Source organism: Talpa europaea (genome assembly GCF_964194135.1).
Source record: "Talpa europaea genome assembly, chromosome: 6".
In the NCBI taxonomy this organism is placed as follows: domain Eukaryota; kingdom Metazoa; phylum Chordata; class Mammalia; order Eulipotyphla; family Talpidae; genus Talpa; species Talpa europaea.
Window position 1 is genome coordinate 131,401,555 of NC_140072.1, and position 17,772 is coordinate 131,419,326.

A 17,772-nucleotide genomic window follows, 5' to 3' on the forward strand; every position below is an offset into this window, starting at 1 on the left:
GTACACCTGACCATCTTAACCATTTTTAAATGTGCAGTTCAGGTAATGGCACGTACACTCAAATTGTGCCCAGACAACCTCCAGAGCTGCCTCATCTTCCCAAACCCAGGCCCCTCCCTACCCTAGCCCACAGCCCGCTTTCCTCCGGAGACACCCTCTCCAGGAGGCGACCTGCAGGGTTTTTGCATCCTGTCTGCTTATCTCACTTAGCATAATATCCCAGGCTCATCAGGATGAGTCAGGATCTTCATTTTTAACTCTAATAGTATTCAGTGTTGTGGATGTACCTCGTCCTGTCAGCCCGTTCATCTGCCGATGGACACTTGGGCTGCTTCAGCCTCTGGAAGTGGGCTTAGTGGTGATGTGTTTTTAATTTCTCTTTTTTTTAAGATTTATTTTATTTATACAAGAGCCGGGGTACAGACCAGATGCGCAGGAGGGCGAGAGGATTCACCAGAGACAGAGCGGAGAACAGAACAGGCAGACTGACGAAATACACTGCTGAGGGGAGCAGCGGGCGAGACAGGAGAGGTCTGCTCGCCATGGGGGTTGCTCCGAGGCTGGCAGGGATCGAATCGGCGCTGCAGAGGCTGCGGACAGCTTCACAGCGCTGCGCTCAACCACCTGCACCACCAGGGAGGCCCTGTTTTTAATTTCTTAAGGGTTGCTGTGCTGCTTCCAGTGCAGACTTTACTTCAGTTAGATCAGAGAGTCCTTTCCAAGCCCTTCCAACTGCTTGACCGAAGAGTGTTTACCTCCAGCCCTCAACCCTTTCCTTCCTCCGGGCAGAAACAAGCTGTGTTCTAGCATCGGCTCGCTTCAGTCCTTCTGCTGGCTGTGCTCCTAGGCTCTGAAAATCATCTTTCCCTTATTATTACAATAATGTGAAAATGAAAGATCAACATCTACCTTCTTAGATTATTTGTCCTCTGCTCTGTTCTGATTAATTTTTTTTTAAACATTTTTTTATTTTTTAAGAGGCATGTATTTTTATTTATTTATGATTTTTATTTATTTGTTTGTTTGTTTTGTTTATACATGCACTGGGCACAGTCAGAAGCTCGGGAGGGTGAGAGAATTCACCAGAGCCAGAGCGGGGAGCAGAGCAGGCAGAAGGACCGAAGTACACTGCTGAGGGGAGCAGCGGGCGGCAGGAGAGGTTTGCGCGCCATGTGGGACCCTCCTCCGGTGGCCGGGGAGCAGCCGGGGATCGAACCGGCACCACAGAGACCGTGGGCAGCTTCGCAACCCAGTGCTCAACCGCTGCGCCACCAGGGAGGCCCTGTTCTGATTAATTTTTAATCAAGGATTTATCAGTGATTGTTTGAAAATTCAGCTTGCTTTGACATTTATGCACCAAACGTGCACATTACAAGAGCTAGGAGGATACTTCTGTAGTGGGAGAGGTGAAGCTCCTGGAACTGAGAACCCCAGCCCTGACCGGAGAAGCTGTGACAGCAGGTGGGCAGGCTCTGTGTAGGAAGTCATCCAGGCCTGAACTGGTGGGGCGCCCTGTCACCCTCAGTGTGGCCTCCAGGGTGGCTCCAGGGGCTCCATTCAGCAGGGAAGTCCAGGATGAGAGGTACCTGTTTCCCCAAGTGCCTGCAAGAGGCTAGTGTCACTCCTCCCCCAAGCCAGCAGTAACAGCTCCTCTTCAGAGGGAGGTGGGGAGAGGAAGGTTGGGAAAGAGTCCTCGCAGCCTTACCCTGGAGGCTTCGGGGCTTGGTGGGGCTGGGTTAGCAGGCTGCAGTGCAGGCTCCACAATCAACATACAAAGAAACACTGAGGGAGAGAACATCACTAGGTCTTTCTTTTCAGTCTAAATAATTGGTGTTTGGGCTGTCCCATGTATGGGGGGACAGCCAGTCAGCATGGCGGCTCCTTGGGGCCACTGGGAGTCACACTGGGGCAAGCTCTGCTCTGGTGGCCTGGCCAGGGGCCCCGCCAGGGAGCAGCACTGTTGGCCTGCTGAGGGCGCTGTGGGCAGGGGTGTTGTGCAGGCACCCACAGGGGTAGGTGACAGCAGTGAAGGCCACAGAACCCATTAAACCCTGCACATCTCTGGTTTCTGTGCTCTTCTTTGCTGTGGGAGTTACTGCTGGACTCCGAGAAGAGGAGACATCACTGGGAGCCCAGCAGAGGGGCAGCGTCTCCCAGTTCTGTTCCGCCCACTACCAGGACAGCAGAGATTGTCCCCATTTTCTCAAAATAACAAGGATCCATTTCACTGCTGTGTACGGTTGGCACTCTGGTGAACCGTTTGCAAAATGAAGAGGATTTTAATTTTTTTCTATAAAGTAGACATGATCTATTAGCCTTCTTATAAACAAGGAATATTTTAAGATTTCTGACGTGTGCAATTCCAGAAGATATAAAAGAGGAGCAGAAGGAAGAGCTCTAGACCCCATTAAAATGAAGTACAAAATGTGAATGATGAGTTGGTAGGGTGACATCTTCGAAACATCTGTGAATTATGTATAAAAATATACAAAATAAATTATGTTTTTCTTACATTATGAGGAATTCTTATAGAAGTTCGGTGAGACTGTTTAAACTTCCACGTTAAACCTCTTTCCCTTGGTGAACCCGCAGAGCAGCAGTTATGGGCTTTGCCTGCAGGCACATGTGAACCACTAGATGGCAGCGTCAGGCCGAATGCAAAAGTTGTCAACTTGGCCTGAAGGTTATTAACTGGGACTCAAACGGTACAAGGTTTTGTGATGGAATAAATCAGAGAGAGGTGTTATGGTTTATACAGTTTTGATTCCCAGTGACTGAGAACGTGTATACTTTGGAGTGAAAAACTCGTGTTGTCTACATGTGCCTATTTTTCCCTAAGCTACATGACAAAGTACTTCATACCGAGCAGTTGCGGAACCTCTGCTGGGAAGCTAAACGTGATTTTGGGTTCTGACTATGAACAGGCCCAGTTAAGCACAAGTCCAAACTTACAGCTACGCGTGGTGAGGCAGCACCCTGCCTGGCCCCAGAGGGAACCTTCAGGGAAAGAAGCACATTTAGAGAAAGCATGCAAGCCTGCATTGTACAGAAATGAACAATGATGTGAAAATATATCTCTAAGCACCTTTACCTAAAAAGTACTGGGCTACCAGATAGAATTATAAGCAGAGATTTTTCTCAAAGGGATCTAGCAATAGTGTGCTTCTGAAGCCTCATGTAAGGCACAAGTTGTCTTATTCCAGAATTGTATACATTGCAAATGTTATTTTTAAAAAGTGAAATTTAACAACTTTTGTCTTCCCCCAAAATGTGCCTCAGGTAATTCTTAGGCACACGTGGAGTGGCAAACTTAACCTCCTTGCATTTCTGTATCTGTAGTCAAGGGTACAGCCTCACAGTAGGTAGAATATTCTCAAAACCAGAAACCAAGTAAGTAGAATACCAGCGTTTGTGCTTAGGAGATGCTTATGGAGAAACTGAGGGTTGATGCTGTGCTCTTGCACATGAGTTCTGAAGAAGGGTGAAAATAAGGAACCGGAAACTGAACGGGCCAATTTTGCTGTGCTGTTTACTTTTACTAACTCAGAAAATGTACTGATGTTTCATGGTAAATTGTTTTTTGAAAAGTCAGTGTTAGTCATTGTTTCAGAAAAGATGGAAGAATTTCCACAGGGAGGAAGGGGAAGCCTGACAGCCCTTCAGGGAGTAACCACTCACACACGTTTGAGCTGCGTGTACCCATGTGGTGTGAAACTCTCTGCAGAGTGTTTCTCAAGAACCCCAACTCCCTGGGATTTCTTTGTCTTCTCGTCTTCATTCAACAAATATTTATCGAGCCCCAGCTACATGGCAGGCACGCTGGGCTCACTTGGGGCCCTGCCCTGATGAAAACAGATGTCTTTCTCATTGGTTTGCACTAAAATCAAGGGTGGAGGGTGATAGACAAGATAAAAATGTAATATGTAATCTGTCAGATGTTGATACAAGCTGTGTAAAAATAAATCAACTGGCCAGCCAGGAGGGCAGGCGAGCCAGGTTGCAGCACTAAGCATCACGCTGAGGGCAGGCCCCGGCGATCAGGTGACATTTAAACAGAGACTGGCATCCAGCGGCGAGCCGTGTGGCCAGTAGGGGGCGTGCGTTGTGGACATAGGCGCTGCCAGTGCGGCCTCGGGAGGTCTGGCCGAGGGCAGCTGAGTGGCCGCAGCAGTGACTTGGACGGGTGGTAGGAGATGAAGTCTGGGTGATAAGGGTGTCCAGGGGCCTCCTGGCCATTACAAAACCAAGGTGCTCACTCGGGAAACGTTTCGTTCATGACAGGGAGACGGAGGCAGTAGTCTGTAGTCTTGTTCCATTGCGGCTTCTGCTGGGGATCCTGGCCTGAAGGCTGGTGTGATTGGAGTCGGGATGCCAGCCGGGGCCAGTCCTCTGAAGGTTGGGTGCCACCAAAGACCCTCTTCCAAAATGGCTCACTCATAGGAAGCCCCCATTCCTCGCTGTGTTGCTGCTCCAGCCCCACGTGATGTGACAGCTGGAGGCACCCGGGAGAGTTAGACGTGCTTTTACTGTGGCCATTCCAGTGGGCGTGTGGTGGGCGACAGAGACGCATACCCCTTCATCTCCTGATGGCCTTTGTAATATCTCTGCCCTCCTAGTATAAACCTCTACTCCCGTGTCATTTTCTGAATATTCATTTTGCCGCCTCCTGGTTTGGGCCCTGGATGTTCTGTTCTCTCCTGATATTGAGGTTTACCCGCAGTTGGCCCCCCGCCCAAGCTTTTCATTCCCATGCACTGTTTCTGTTTCTTTTCAGTTTGTTTTCTTCCTTGTTTTCTGTTTTTGATTTTAGGGACTTCCCTTAAATATCTCTGAGCATTTGGCAGTTTGTGTAAGAGCCAGCTTTAAAAGGTTGATTTAAAGATATGGACTGTAGTGAAGGGCTGGAGACCATGGACTTCCTCATAGGATTGCCTTGGTTGGGTTGTTTCACTGTGAATTTCCAGTATCACGACCTGTACTTTTATAGGTTTCCCCCTCAGGAAGGGTCAGGTTCCCCAGAGTGCACTCTCCAGTCCGCTGCCTGTGGGTCCCAGTGTGGGAGTCTCAGCATTTAGCATGTAGACTTCCACGTAATGTACAGGCTCACTGGGAAACACGGCAGGTTCAGTTACAGACTATTCCACAAAGGGCATTGCAGGAATGCCAGCCTCGTGATCTTTTTGGTTTCCCAGTGCTGATTAAACTTAGGTTTACACTTTACTGTAGTCTGTGCAGTGTGTGATAGCGTTGTCTAAAAAAAACAAAAAATCAGTGCACATAATTAAATAAACTTTCTTGTTAAAAAATGCTAACCTTTACCTGAGCATCCAACAAGTCATCATTTTCTTGTCAGTGTTGGTGGCTGAAGGTTGGGCAGCTGTGGCCACTTCTTAAAATAAACAATAAATTTTGATACATCAATTGACTCTTCCTTTCATCCAAGGAGACCTGTAGCCTCAAATGCTATTGGGTGGCATTTTGCCCGCAGAACTCTCAAAATCGGAGTCATTCCTTTGCAACCTGCTGCTTTATCACCTCAGCTTTGCAGTATTCTGACTCCTTTGCTCAAAGGATTCTAAATCCATTTCAACAATGTTCACAGCATCTTTAGTTGGAGATTCCATCTCCAAAAACCACTCTTTGTTCATCCATACGAAACAGCTCCTCATCTGTTACAATACTTGGTCATGAGATTGAAGCAATTCAATTACATCTTTAGCTGTTCCACCACCTTTGCAGTTGCTTCCTCCCCTGAAGTCCTGAACCCTTCAAAGTCATCCATGGGGGATGGAATCAACTTTGTCCAGACTCTTGTTAGTGTTGATATTTTGACCCCCTCCCCTAAATCACAAATGGCATCAGGGAGGTGAATCCTTTCAGGAGGTTTTTTTGTTTTTTTTTTTTTTTTTAAGATTTATTTATTTATTTATACTAGCACTGGGTACAGTCAGAAGCGCGGGAGGGTGAGAGAATTCACCAGAGCCAGAGCGGGGAGCAGAGCAGGCAGAAGGACCGAAGTACACTGCTGAGGGGAGCAGCGGGCGGCAGGAGAGGTCTGCCGCACCATGCGGGACCCTCCTCCGGTGGCCTGGGAGCAGCCGGGGAGTAGCCTGGGATCAAACTGGCACTGCAGAGGCTGCGGGCAGCTTCACAACCCAGAGCTCAACCGCTGCGCCACCGGGGAGGCCCCCTTTCAGGAGGTTTTTCAGTTTACTTTGCTCAAAGACATCAGTAGAAACAGCAGGCATCGCCTTATGAAATGAGTTTCTTAAAGAGTAAGACTCGAATGTCAGAGTGACTGCCTGACCCCTGGGCTGCAGAAGGGGCGCTGCTAGCAGCCATGTCCCTCCATCCGCACGCTGGGGTAGGTGAGCAGCAATGTTTTAAAAGGAATCTTCTTCTAAGCAGTATGTCTCATTGGTGGGCTCAGAATCCTCAGAATACTCACCTGTTTACATCTGCTGTAAACAGATGTACCATCACAGGTTTTGTTGTTCCATTTGTGGAGTACAGGCCAAGTGGAGTAGGCATAATCCTGGACTGACAAATGAGCACTAGCTCATTTAAACTTTGGGTCAGGCCTCCCCTGGTGGCTCAGGTGGTTGAGGGCAGCGCTGTGAGGCTGTCCGCAGCCTCTGTAGCACGAGTTCGATACCGGCCTGTCGGCCGAGAATCCCACATGGTGCAGCAGACCTCTCCTGCCTTGCCCGCTGCTCCCCTCAGCAGTGTATTTCAGTCAGTTTGCCTGTTCTGCTCCCCACTCTGTCTCTGGTGGATCCTCTCACCCTCCTGCACATCTGGCCTATACCCCCATTCTTGTATGCATGAAAAAATAAATCTTTAAAATAAAAATAATAAACTTCAGATCATCAGCTGCATTCACCCCTAACAGGAGTCAGCCTGGCCCCTCAAGCTTTAAAGCCGCCTATTGACTTCTCTCTAGCTGTGAAAGCCCTAGATGGCCCTTTCTTCAACTGTAGACATCCATCTGCACTCAGGATCTGTAGATGGAGTGTAGACGTCCACCTACACTCAGATAGCCCCTCCATCCGTGCTCTCAGCCAGGGCTGCTGAGCAACCGGCCGCAGCTTCACCTGCCCTCTGAGAGCCGTGGCAGCTCCTTTCCTCAAACCTTAAGAAACCCAACTCTGCCAGCTGCCAACTTTCCTCCAGCAGCTTCCTCCCCTCTCAGCCTTCACAGAGCTGAAGAGAGCCAGGGGCTGGCTCGGGATTAGGCCTCAGGGATCGCTGTGACTGATTGAGCCCCCTCCAGCCCATGCCTCCTTCCCCACAGTCGCCACAGGACTCACCCCTCGTGTGCCCACCCAGGAAGCACTGCCCACGTAGTTCAAGAATCCCCTTCTCTCATATCTCGGTTGACTGATGGACACACGAGGCCCGGCTTTCAGCCTGTCTCGGCTGTCGACAGACCTTCCTCGCTCGGCGTTCTCACGCCTGGTTTTTGGTTTCAGACACAAGAGACTTCTTCACTTGAGTACTTAGGGGTTGTTGTAGGTTTTTAACTGGCCCAATTTCAACATTGCTGTGTGTGAGGCAGCAGGGAAGCCAGAGGCGGGGGGAGAGACAGGGAATGCTGGTCAGCAGAGCAGCCAGAACTCATTCATCAATGCGATTTGCCATCCTCTGTGGGAGAGCATCGTGGTGCCCGAAACACATACAGTAATGGCAGCCGAGGTAGCTGCCCAGGGATCACCCCAACAAATGTGGGAATAACCAGCACCTCTGAAACATCGGGAGAACCACCACCATGAGACAGACACCCCACTGGGCACGTGCTCATGGGAAAGTGGAGCCAGTGGATTTGTTCCGTGGAGGGAGGAGGCCATGAACTTTCAGCTTGCTTAAAAACACCGTCTGCGTTTCCCACTCTCTGTGAAAGTGCTGCGCTCAGAGGTGTGTGGGAGCTTTGATTTTTAGTCTATGTTGCACTCTCAACTGTGCTTGGGACCCGGCAGCACCCAGACACTCCTTGTGATGATTTCTAGGTGATAACCCAGTACCCCAGGCCATGAGGAGCAGTGGCCTGACCCCACAGCCCAGGCCTCAGCCACCAGCCTGGGGGGGCCCGGGGTTCATCACTTTGAGCTCAGATGTCACCTTGGCCAGTCTAGTATTTAGTTTTCTCAGATTTGCTACATTCGTCACCGCCGTACTTCTGTTTTCCAACTTGGGAAAAATTTTTACAAGAGTCAACTCTTTATTGTGGTTTTCTGACGTTAGCAAATCTTTCCCTGCCACTCTCACAGAGCTTTTGGAGAGCAGAGGAAGTGAGTACTTGTGCTCAACTCACCATCTTGAACTGGCAATACCGTTTTTAAAAAATGCGTGTTTAAGAACACTTAGAGGTGTGATGTCACGCTGATTTTGACGGTTATGTTTTCTCACTACAAGCCTTAAGAAGCTTTACTGAAGTCATTTTATGTTGTGTCATTTTCATTTTTTGGTCTCTCAGAGTAAAATAACTTTGCCATCGCCTTGCTGTGCGGTCTCGCTGCCATGAGCGTCTTCCTGGTCTCTTGGTTTGCAGTCAGTTTTGTCTCATCCCAGTTCCCACCCAGCCCAGGCCACAACACGCTTTTCAAGGCTCTTGCTCTATGTCTGAGGCACGTCCGTGCCGTGACTCGCGATCTCCTGGAGTGGTGGTGCTGGGACCTGGTGCCCGCCTGAGACCTGCGTGTAGGATTCACTGCTCCTCCATGGCTGCCAGTGCCCGGTGTCCAGCAGTGTGCTCCTGTTCTCTGCCCTCACCGAGAACAGCCTGACCTGCTGCTCTTGATAGCCAGATTGTGTGTTGCATGCTTGCATCTTGCTTTATCCAGAGTTTCTAATTCCGCCTCTTTGCATTCTTGCCAAGGTCAAACCTTCCTAGGACCAGGAACAGAGGGTTCAAGCAGGAGGCTAAGACTCAAATCTGCCACCGGAATTGTTTGGCGGGCTCAGTTGGTTATTTAAACTTATTCAAAAGCTCAGTCATGAGCATTTACTTCTTTCTTCGCTTTGTAGCCCTTGTAAGACTTTAGTTGGGTTACAGTTTACTGTGGTCACAGGGTTGGGGAGGTGGTGTTAACTTTTAGTCTCCAGAGTACTCTAGGGGTTTTGGCTTCCTAGAGCTGGGGCCAATTGGAGAACAGCAGCACACCTAGAATCTTCTGTGGTCATCTTGAATATCAGCCGTTGGGATACTTTAAGGGAAGTGGGTATTGTGGGTGAAGTTAACAATAAGAGACAGTTTGCTTTGAAATTGTTTGGCTTAAACTTTGGGCTAACTATCCAGCATGTAAATAATCCTCACAGCTTGATGACTGATCCTCCTTACTTTAGGAGTAAGGAGGTACTTCTCAAAATGGAGGTAGAGTCAGCATGGCCTCCAGGTTTGAAGTGATCATGCTGATGTGTTGTTCAGAAACTAGAAAAGATGAGTTGAACAAATAAACATTCTAAATATCTTCTCTCCTTTGATTCCTATGTAAAAAAACAGAAAACCAAAACTTTGTGAGACTTGTTTGCTTTGATCTATTTTACTGGTAAGAAAACCGATTCTCATAGAGACTGAGAAATTTGCCCACGAATGCGTAACTCAGCTGATCTGGTTGAAATTTTGAGCAAGATGATTCTACACTGAAAACAGCATTAAGCAGTACAAGGTGACGGGCTGATGGTTCATCGTGTCTGTCAACTTGCAGATGGAGATCCTGAGTGTTGGTCACAGCAATTTTGTCTACTTTCTTTCCTTAGCGAACCACTCTCTATAGACTGTGTTGGCAGCTAAAGCCTTTGGCCGTGGAGCTCGCCCCGCCTTCCTCTCCCTCCACCCTGCTTGTCTCCTAGGATTTTTACCTCTTCAGGGCTCCTTCCCTTCCCCTCAAGGCTCCCCGCCCCTCCCACATACCTGCTGACCTGGTTGAACCTACCAGAGATTGGTGTGAGTGGTTGTGCAAAGCATGTTGGCTAATGCAAGAGACGTTTCTCAATGTTTGCTGAGAATGCGAGGTGTGGGGTGACAAATGGCCCCACTTACGGGCTTCAGGAAGAGCTTAAAGGTCGCTCGCACTCCTCTCTCCTAGAGCTTTCTTTGAACACACCACCAGCTCGGCCACTGTCTCTCATGGTGCTCTCTCGTAGGCCACGTCGGAGTCAGGGACAGTGTAGGGAGTGGCCTCCACTGCCCCTCGGCTGGAGGTCAGCTGTCTCAGGCAGGGGGCCACGGCAGTGGACCGGCCTGGCTCAGTGCAGCGGATACCTCTGTTGGGCAGATGGGTAGATGATTCCAAGAGAGGGATCACCAGAATGGCCGTTTGGTCCCATTTATCTCATTTGGTCTGAGCTGTTGCACTCCTCATGACTGCTGTCATCTGCCATGTCTGCCCCCTCCTGCCGCTTTATCGCCAAAGGAGATATTATCTTATTCCTTGACGTCTTCACAAACCCCGATTTCTTCCTACTTCTCTTTTATGGCGTTTAACCTGTCAGCGGTGCACCTCGGAGCTGCGCTGCAGCCAGCGTGTCCCGCCTGTCTGCGTGCCAGCGAGGTTGCGCCAGCGCCCGGCCTGTCATCCTCTCTCCCGTGCCACCTCACCTTTCTCTGAATTTGTTTCTGCAGATAATTCTGATTACAGCACCCTTTCTCCCCTTTGCTGCTTATTTTTCAGAGCTCACCTAGTCTCTCTCTACTCCATGAAACCCTAGCCCAGATTACTCACACCTTCCCCTCCCGTGACCTCATGTTGACGAGTTACATGTAATGCTACATGATTATTTACCTAATTAACCCCCCTGTCACCTGCATGCTTTTTACAGGGCAGGGTCTTGCTCTCTGTCACGGCTCCTCTGCCCGGGGCATCTGGGGTGCATAGGGCAGTGAAAAGAGAGTTCCTTTTACGCCAAGGAGATCTGCTCTGAGTAGAATTTCGGTCTGCCACGTGCTATTACTGGCATTACTTTTCTGTGCTAATTTCCTTCCCCCTCGTCCTCTCCGGGCAAGCTGCCTGAAATCTGTTACTCATAAGAGCATACAAAAATTGAATTTCAAACTTGAGTTCAACAATAATTTTCAAGGATTGAAATGTAGATTTATAAAATAACGTCCAGGATTTTACCTAGAGACAGATACATAATTAATTCATTCCCACCTTCTCAGAATATCTCTTTCCCAACCCAGCAGGTTCTCAGATTTTCCCTCCAGTTCGGTGCTGGGTGTCGGCACTGGTGGCCCCTGTCCCCCATGAGGCCTCAGCGCACGTGGCCTGGCCATGCTGTACGTGTCGATGTCACCTCAGTCCCCAGGACAGGACTCTGGGAACCATTGCCTCTGAGCAGGCTCAGACCAGGGAGCTGTAACAAGGTCAGGGAGGCTGTGCCATTAAGGACACCCCGCTTGGGCATGGACTTCGAGGAGGTCCAGGAGCTGAGATTGCTCTTCCCATAGCTGAGCCACGAGCATGGTGTGCCGCCCCTCATGCAGAGTGGGACACAGCAGCATGCACAGCCCTGGCCTGGCATTGCACTGCCGTGGCAGGGCTTGTGGGCTGCTGTGGGAGCAGACGGGCTATCTCCCGGCAGGGTTTCATTGGCAGTTTCTGTGGCTAGGGTGTCTCTTCAGGAGCCAGATTGACTGCATCCTGTTTGTGAGGGTCTGTGAGCTGTCGGCAGAGAGTTCAGTGATTTTATATTGGTGTGGAGGGCGGTGGCATAGCTGACCTAAACCAGAGTGTTCTCTACCTCAGCACCTTTGGTTGCATGCTCTTGTGGTGGGTGTGTTGAGGGCAGGGAGGGGGGTGTCCTGTGCCTCATAGCATGTGTAGTAACATCCTGGCATCCTCTGGATGCCACCCGGCCTCCACCCCACATGATCACTAAAAATGTCTCCAGATTTGTCCGATGACATCGGCGGCGGGGGGTGGGGGGGTTTGCAAAATCAGCCTGAAGGAGGACCACTGGCTTAAACCAAGCTTTCTCAAAACCCCCATGTGCTGTGCGGTTGACAGCCCTGCGGAGAATTTGCCCACACTGCAGGAGCTGCTGGCTTGTGGGTGTGTTGAGTGCCCTCCACTAGGTAGAGTATTTCTAGTAGTTGACCGAAATAGCTTTGGTTGGGGCTATTAGTAAATCTTTGTTGCAAAGAAGTTTAACATCTGTTTTCATTTCTCCTTTTGTAGGTTGCTTTGCTACTCGATTCCTTTATTTTAGCTGTCTTCCTCTTAGGACTTAAAATATTTGAGTGTCTATCAGCATTTCCAGCTTAATAGGAAATAATAAAAGGCATTTCTAGCTTTAAATTGGGATTGGATGTGTGGAAGGTTCAATATTAGGAAGTCAGGTTCCAGTGATAGCAGGGCAGATAATAGTGAAGGGAACAAGAAGTTGGACTGTGTTCAAGGTTCACTTCCTGTTCTTGTTTATCATTGGAAAGTTGCACCTTATTGAAAGATTTTAGATTCAGATCATTGTACTATTCTAAGAAAATTTCAGCATACTAACCACGTCTTGGTAACCATAGCAACATGGACAACACAGAAATAACTGCACACTTATCTGAAGTCTGAATTTTCTTGGGTGTAATGATGCATGTTGACTTCTGGAATATCTAATTTGATTTGATTATCTGAGCGCCAAAGAAACCAGGCCTTTCAATGACCAGAGCACAGGCAGCCCTATTAGTTAAAGTCATAGAACCAACTCTGGCTTATTTAGCAGAAAGGGATTTGTTATTAAAGTAGCACAGAGAATGTTTGGGAGGACAAAGAGCCAGTCTTGGCTGTAACAGTTCCAGAACAACACTCAAAATTGCCACCTCCCTTACACTGAGATTATTTCTTTACTTAGTGCTGAATGTTGGCTTTTAGTACAGAAGATGCAGGAGGGCAACTTAGTCTGTACCGTTTTCAGCTGCAACTTAGGGCCTGGGACAGCCTCTTCTTCACAGGAGGCCTTTAATAAATATTTCTTGTATAAATAATTAGACCAACTATGTGTTCATTAATAATAGCAACAATGTGGAGGAAAAAATACAGAAGTAGCATCATGAAGCATGAGTATCATGCCTTCTGTTTGGAAGCAGAATCTACCCTCTTTCCTGAGGAGCCCCGGTGTCCGTGCCCTGGAGCCTTGTTCTCACCCACTCCGCTACATCCTTGGTGAGGAGAGAAGGCCCTGGGCACTGATGGAGGCACTGGGTCCATCACTGGGGCCCTGACTCTGAGTCTAGGTTGAATTTTATGCCCAGTTGACTCAGCGCAGACATCACCCTCTGCTAACATGGTCTCACATGCTAGCTTTGTGAGGTGAAGGAGTGTAGTTGACAGTCATCCGTTCATCACACTGGAAAGTAATTTGAGTGTATAGACTTACTAAGTAGAAGCTTCCTGCGAATTTTCTTCAACTACATGTTTCTAAAAGTAAGTGTTAATGTCTAAAGACAACTTGTTTTGAATATATTCGAATGTTGCTGCTGAAATGAGAAGTACAAAATAAGCTGTGCTTGGTGGCCGGGGCGCTTTGGGGTGGGTGCACAGTGGGTGCACGGTGGATGCACGCTTTGGGGTGGGTGCACGGTGGTAGTGCTGGGGCGGGGGCCCTAGGCTCCAAACATACGGACAGGATGAAAACTAACATTACCTCAGTAAAAAGGTAAAATAATGATTAAAAAAAAAAAAAAAAGCATGTCTGTACCAAGATGATCAGATTGGGGGGATATGCCCCATGAAGTGGTATCTGAGAAAAACAGAATGTGGGCTCCAGTAGTTTAGCTGTTAATTTTAATTTTAATTTAAAGGAAGAAACTGTTCAGTTTCTCTTCAGACTCCCTAATGCTGTCACTATGTTTTATACTTTAAAAATTTTTTTTAATTATTCAGATTTTTAGAAAAGTTACAGGAATAGGACAAAGCATTCCCTTATGCCTTAAATCCAGCTGTCCTAATTATTAACATTTTTACATTTGCTTGATTATTTTCTGTGTGTATACTTTTGATTTTTTTCAGAATCATTTGAGAGTGAGTTGTAGATTTAATGCTCCTCTACTCCTAAATATATCAGTATGAATCACTTTATTCATATTTGGTAATTATCCTACTAATGTCCTCTTTTTCAGCAAAAAAAGAAAAAAACGGTCTGGTCCATGGTCCAGTCCAGAATTACATCCTGCATGTACTTGTCATGCCCCGTTACTCTAATGTGGAAACAGTCCTCATTCTGTTTTTGTCATTTGTGATCTTGACATTTAAAAATGTCCAAGCCAGTTACTCTACGGAAGATGGTGTTTCATAATGTCATGAAATTAAGTTTTTGAAGGGGAAGCGTTAGAGGAAAATAATTTTTACTTCCCACATGTCTTTCGGTATAAACTGTTAGAACTTTTTATTATGAAAAATTTCAGTCTAACAAGCAGAGAGAATGCTAAATGAGTCCTATTACCTGGACTCAATAATTAACACTTTTGTCATCCTTCCTTTCTCTATTCCCCTTGTAAACTAAATACTTTGAAATAATTTGAAGCAATTCCCAGGACATAATGTTTTAATTCTGTATTTAATTTCATATTCCAAGTAAGCTCAAAAACACTTGACCGCTCCTTACGTAACCATATTACTACACCTAACAAAGTGACTTATAATTCCTTAATATTATATACTACCAAAACTATACTCAAATTTCTTCTATTACTTTGAGAAAGTCCTTTTACTTTTGTTTCCACGCTCACTTAGTCATGATGTTTTTTAAGCTTCCTCTTGTTTTTTTTTTTTTAAAGATTTATTTTTATTTATTTATTTATACAAGCACTGTGTACAGTCAGAAGCGCGGGAGGGTGAGAGAATTCACCAGAGCCAGAGCGGGGAGCAGAGCAGGCAGAAGGACCGAAGCACACTGCTGAGGGGAGCAGCGGGCTGCAGGAGAGGTCTGCGCGCCATGTGGGACCCTCCTCCGGTGGCCAGGGAGCAGCCAGGGATCGAACCGGCACTGCAGAGGCTGCGGGCAGCTTCGCAACCCAGCGCTCAACCGCTGCGCCACCGGGGAGGCCCGCTTCCTCTTGTTTTAATAAGACATTCCTTCCTCCCTTTCGATGTGGACTATTTTAATACTTAATATGGTGTAGTGACACCTTCATATGGTGACGTGCTTGTTCACATGTGTCACGTGACACAACTCAGGAAACTGAGTGCTCTGTTTCTTAAACTCCCTGAGTCCAGACTAGAGGACGTGGCTTAGGCGCCACCCATCAGAACAGCTTGTCTAGGGCTTGAGCCAGTGTGAGCGAGGCAGCAGCACCTGACGGCTGCTGTGCGGTGCAGTGCTACAGACCCTACAGATCTTAGGGAGTCGGCCCGGACAACTCCTAATGCCTGCCCGGAGGAAACGAAGGCCTTATTGCCTGCTTCCCAATGTCACACCTAATCCTGTGTGCTAAATCTCTTACTGTCCAAGGTTGCTTGAGAGGTTTTATGAAAGGAACTTGAGGGACAAACTAGTAATCAAAAGAAGCTAACACATTTTTTTACTTCAGGGGTGTGTGTGTGTGTGTGTGTGTAGCTGTTTACTTGAATCTGAAATATTTAGACTTGAACTGGGACGTGATTGATCACAAGGTGTATCTCCCTGTGTGCATGGAGACCACGTTACCCACGAAGCATGAGGCGTGTGCACATGTGTGTTTATGACATGTGCACATGTGTGTTTATGCCGGGCTCCTGGTATACCTGTCGGCTCAGCCGTGTCTTCCTCGGGCTCCAGGAAGGCTCCTGTTGACAATGCCCTGCCCTGCGATTTTGGCCCTGTTCACATGGCCACGTGACTCCTCGCCCTGTCGCCGCGCAGTATTTGGGTTGCTGCAGCTCTCAGATAACGGGCAGAGACTGGCCACCCTGCAGCAGCTGCCGTCCCCCTCTTGCTCCTTTGCGAGTCTGCTTCAACCAGAGAACAACATTCTGGGGCAGTATGAAGACCACTCTTACCTGATCTTAAAATTGATCACCAAAAATTCCAAGCACACAGATGCAGGGAGGTCAGCACAATGGCTTCTGTGTGCCTGACTCCTTGTCGGCATTTCGTCAGACTTCATGTAATTTGACAACTAGATCCCTACGGGGTGGTTTTTTCCCTCCTTTCCATTTGCTTCCTTAATCCTGCTTGTCCAAGACCTCTGTTTCCCTCGAGCCAGCCCCTCCCTGCTGTTGACCAGTCTCCCAGGTTCTCTGGAGACCCCAGGGCAGGGGCACAGAGTTGTGCCACATGTCCACGTGGTGACTCTCTGAGAACCTTCCCACTCTGTTGGGGCTGAAAACAGGATCTGCTTGGCTTCTTGTCTTGTGGGTGTTTTGTCTGTGGGTCTGTTTTGATGAAGCCTTCCTCCTAACAGCTGTGCCTTAACCAAAAGGCTTAACTCTCAAATTCTTGCCTTATCCTCGCCCTCATTCCCTTGATGGAGGAAAATCGGTAGCAACACTGGAGATCTTGGCACTTGCAGTCCTTTCATTACTCCCTTGAGTAAAACGCATGATGCACTAGACGTCAAGTTTTTCACCCTCTTACAGGCAGTAAGCATGTATATTTTCACCATGTGCCAAAAAAAGCAGATGTTTCGCTCTAAGACTTGGGGGAAATTGTGGAACTGCTGCCCTCAAGCAGTAAGAGCACATCAAATGTTACTTTTTTTAGAGTAGGATTAAAACCTTTTTCACTTCTGTGTAGTTTCATTCTGACATACTTTTTTCTTCTCAAAACCTACTTGGGAAAAGTCATTCTTACAAATTATAGAAACCAGAAATAAATGTTCTCACGCTCTGAGAAAACTGATAAAAGCCAATCAAAAGGAGTTTGAGTTCTGGGTCTGGAGCAGTTGTGGCAGGTGCCATGTGGAGCAGAAAATCGTGGGGTTCATGCCAAGAGCGGCTCGCAGCTTCGTTGTGTACACAAGACATTGGAAAGCGTTTCTAGCAGTGAGAAGTAGTGGAGTAAGTGTGCAACTAAAGAGAAAGAGAAAGTCTCTAAAATTTTTTGAGGAAGATGAGCTATTGTACAACCAGACAAAGCTGTGTATTTTGCCACGTAAGCTGCCTTCCTGCACAGGTAGTGTTGCAGATTTCTCTCAGTTTAAAGCCCCTGGATATGTCTTTCAGGGATGAATTAAATGTGGTGCTCACAGCTGGCAGTAGGAAAGCTAGAGGCCCTCCTCTTAGATAGAAAACTTTATTAACTTTGATAGAAAACTTTATTTTTGGGAAAAAAAATCTTGACTGATTTAAATGTCCTTCCAGTTTCCAATTTACTGTATTTTCTATGATGAATATTCCAGTGCTAAGTCTTTATTAGTTAATTTTTGCTTCCTAACAAATTACAACATGCAATAATAAAACCTCTAAATCCGTCATACTTTAACAGTACAGATCACATAGTGCTTAGCTACTGTTTGATGACCTGGTGTCAACATTTATTTGTGGAGCATTATCTTTGTGCTAGATTCTGTGCTCTGGAGCCCTGCAGAATAGGAAGGGATGGAAGTCAATGTCTCTGCCCTGTGGAGCTCACGATTCAATTGAGGGATAAGAGAATAGTGTGCTTGGAATAGTAGACTATAGATGTATGATGGTTGGCAGAAAGCTTGTGTATTATCTAACACTCATATTTCATTGATAAGAAAACTGAAATCTAGAAAAACAAAGACTGAACAGAAGCAATGTGGCTGATTAACAGTCAAACATTCTAAACCCATGGAATTTCCTTCCCCAGTGCACCTGTGCACCATCACCTCAGTCCCCT

General features: G+C 47.4%; 1 protein-coding gene across 1 annotated transcript in view; it reads left to right on the forward strand.

Moving 5' to 3' along the window:
- The window catches only part of UBAC2 (UBA domain containing 2), a gene marked incomplete at both ends in the record, with an annotated part of 119,533 nt that overhangs the window by 36,811 nt on the left and 64,950 nt on the right, over nucleotides 1–17,772 (forward strand). The window lies entirely within an intron of this gene.